The sequence below is a fragment of the Myotis davidii genome, unplaced genomic scaffold, assembly GCF_000327345.1.
Source record: "Myotis davidii unplaced genomic scaffold, ASM32734v1 scaffold105, whole genome shotgun sequence".
NCBI lineage: Eukaryota > Metazoa > Chordata > Mammalia > Chiroptera > Vespertilionidae > Myotis > Myotis davidii.
Genome location: NW_006300371.1, coordinates 161,286 through 164,936, shown reverse-complemented (window position 1 = coordinate 164,936; position 3,651 = coordinate 161,286).

Genomic DNA, 3,651 nt, shown 5'->3' with positions numbered 1-3,651 from the left:
AGGTATTCTTTAAGAAAAGGAAGAAGAAGAAAAAGGTAAAGATAAAAATTATGAACAACAAATACATATTTATGAACAACTGTATCTAAAAATCAAGTGAATAAAAAATCTGATGAACATAGGTGACACGCGAACAGAATAAACTGGTGAATATAATAGAATCAGGGGCATACAACGGGAGTGGACTGACAATTCTCAGGGGGAAAGGCGTGTGGGGTGTGCGGGAAGAGACTGAACAAAAATCTATCAGATGCAACCTTATCATACCATGTGACCAGTAAAATTCAACTTCATTATATGACCTGTATATTTATGGTTCAAGACAGGGCAGTCACACTGAACAGCTATTGTTGTGTTTGCTGTTGTAATTTTGTTGTGGTTGTTGTTAATCCTTATCCGATATCTTTTTTTTTATGTTTTTTATGTGTTTTTATTTGTTTGTTTGTTTTTATTATTTTTCCTTATCTGATATCTTTTTCCCATTGATTTTTAGAGAGAGTGGAAGGGAGGGGGAGGGACAGTGAGAGAAACATCGATGTGAGATAGACACATGGATTGGTTGCCTTCTGCATGCACCCTGACTAGGGCGGGGACTGAGCCTGCAACCGAGGTATGTGACCTTGACCAGAGTAGACCGCCACCCTTCCACAGGCTGACAATCCAACCATTGAGCCAAACCAGCTAGGGCTGTTGCCATTTTTTTATTTGACAATCAAAGGGAAAAGAAGTCAGTGTCCCTGACTAAATAGGTATTGTGGCACATCAGTTGAAAATCACTGCCCTATAGGAAAAGAGCTTCTTCACACTGTCTTTCTCTTCCTCTGATGCAGAATTTTATGCTGTGGTTGGATATTTAGAGGACGTTATCATGGATGATGAGTTTCAGTTATTAGAGAAATTTCATAGACAAATACTACCAGGAGTTTGAAGATAGAGAAGAGAATAAATTTACCTACACACCTATTTTTAACGAATATATTTCTTTGGTAGAAAAGTATATTGAAGAAGAGTTGTGGGAACGGATTCCTGGGTTTAACATGGTGGCTTTCACAACATGTCACAGTACCATAAAGTGGCTGGTGACGTGTTCAACATGCGGTGGCTCATGTTTACAGATTTTCTGGCATTTAAATAAATGTTTCTGGACTACAGAGCAGAAAAAGGCTGGGGACTGGACTTAAGCAGTGGTTGGGTGGTGACTTCATTGTGTAAATTATCCTCTATGCCAGCTTCGCAGAACTATCTGTGGCGCTAGGTCCTAGCTCCAGCAATGAGATTGTTATGGATATCAGCAACCCAGTGCATTGGAGAGGCTTCAGCCAATGACAAAACAATACAAGTTGGAAAGACTGGCTCTGTTCTGCAACTCTTCATTAATGTTAAGTATTGATGGGTCTACAAAAGAAAATTACCTGACCCTCCTGGAACCTATTTCTCCAGAAAAACCTTGTGTTCAGTAACCTGGTACTCTTCCCCAAGTAGAAACCTCTTTCAGGGCTTCTGAGTCAGGCTCCTTTGGAGCAGGCCCACATCCAGCATTCCACCTGGGGGGCCTTCCCCACCATACATGTTGGTGGGCCAAAACCCACCATCACCAGCCCTCTTTGTCCTAGCAGGCTTTGCATGAATTGTTTTGAGCATTTACAGCTTCTTCCATGCATCCAAGTTTCAGTCCTCCAGCCTCAATGGGGTTTTTACTGTTTGGAAGTATTTATCTAAAGTATTACTCAAACCAGTACCCTGTCTTGAGATTTCTGGAGCATCTATTGTCACAGTCTTGACTCTAGGCACCAAGTCAAGGATGTCCTTTACCTAAAAGTGAAGCATGGTGGCAACCATGCTTGGTGGAAATTGCTGTTTAATATTTTAACCCTGCTGGATTGGCTTCTGTCATTATTTGCTTGCTAAAGTAATAGAAAAGTTATTTTTATTTTCTGAATTATATAAATCATCCCATTCAATTGAATACCCTATTGATTGTAATGTGAATACCCCATTGGTTGCGGTCATGCTGGTTTTAGAAAACACATTCCTCTGTACCTGGAGACCAGGACTTCACAATTACTCTAAATTGCCCCAGTGGCTCCAGATAATGTATTTCCGTTGACTCAGTGGTCCCAAGACCCAATGGCTCCAGATAATGTGTTTCTGTCAACTCAGTGGTCCCAAGACCCGAAACTATAATTAATCTTTGTAGATAACTAATTGGCTCAAATCTAACTTTTGTAATAAACTGCTTTTTATGCAAACCAGGTTCCTCATTCCTAACCCTGAGATGTAATCAATACCTTTGTGATTTTTCCCTATATAAATCTGGTGTTGCGGTCATTTAACCACTACGAGATTTGGAGAGCAAAATGCCCCCTCATCGTTCCAGATCTGAAATAAATGTGACTCCTTAATTCGACTTCTTGAGGCGGGGTACATTACAACAAAAGCTCCATGTGAAAATTAATTCCTACTCTTACTTTTGCAGTCCCTGTATCTCCATGTCTTCTGCTGGTCCTGATGTAGCCCCACTGTTTTTAGAACTTTCTTTTAAGCATTTTTGAAAAAAAAAATATTTGTATAGATGAATACTCAGGCTAACTTAAGTGGATATAATAGTGGAACTTTCATGATTACCCACTTAAAGATCAAAGTATTATATGCTGTGTTTTTTGTTAGTGCTATGAAAGCGAAAATGTTATGTTGGCACTCCTACTTTACTGGGCACTAGTGAATGTGTGCTTATGCTGGAGTAGACAAAAGGCATCCTTTTCTCCTTTACTTAAAGCAGGAATTGGGAACCTTTATTCTGCCAAGGGCCATTGGATATTTATAACATCACTAGTAGCCCAGTGCACAAAATTCGTGCACTGGTGTGTGCGGGGGGGGCCCTCAGTCTGGCCTTCACCCTCTCCAATCTGAGACCCCTCAGGGAATGTCCAACTGCCTGTTTGTGCCCACACTTTTAACAGATAACAGCTCCATTGTTGTTTCTTTCTTATGCTTAAAACCATTGGAATTAGTAGGTATTCAAAGTGTGTATACATTTTGGGGGGACACCCTGTATATCTCTAGTCAGCGGTGAAAGAAACCAACAGCAGATTTGGAACCCCCAGACAGGGAACCTCGCTCACTCCCCACGTCTCCCCACTTCACTTTCCACCTTCGTGGGCAGCAGGAGAACCAACGTTTTCTCTCATTAATTCAGAAAAGCACGTCCTGTCACCCGCTGCCTGGCAGGAGTGAGCTAAGCCCCAACCAAGCGAGTCTCAGTCAGGGCAGCCTTCACACATGGGTGCTGGCACCCAAAGTGCACATTCCTCCTCTACAGTCGCCCCGACTAACCCACTGTTTCACTGAGAGGATGGAATTCCTCTCCGCCTCTGGGTTCTTGATCTTGAAAGCTGACCGAAGGCACCCCAGTGAGGGTTGCCCGTGCCCACCAGGTGTGTCTGTCTGTACCTGCTCCTGCCTCAGCACCTGCATTAACAACCCAGAGGTGATCTCGTAGCTGCACTGGCCTCCGTGGGAACAGGGCATCACCACTCTGTCCTCTCACTGTCACCTCACAGGTGCCCACCCTCAGCACCCAGAACACCCAGACACTCTCTAAAGGACGTGAGCGCATCAGAGGGGATGTGTGCACATCCTGTGGGAGTGCAC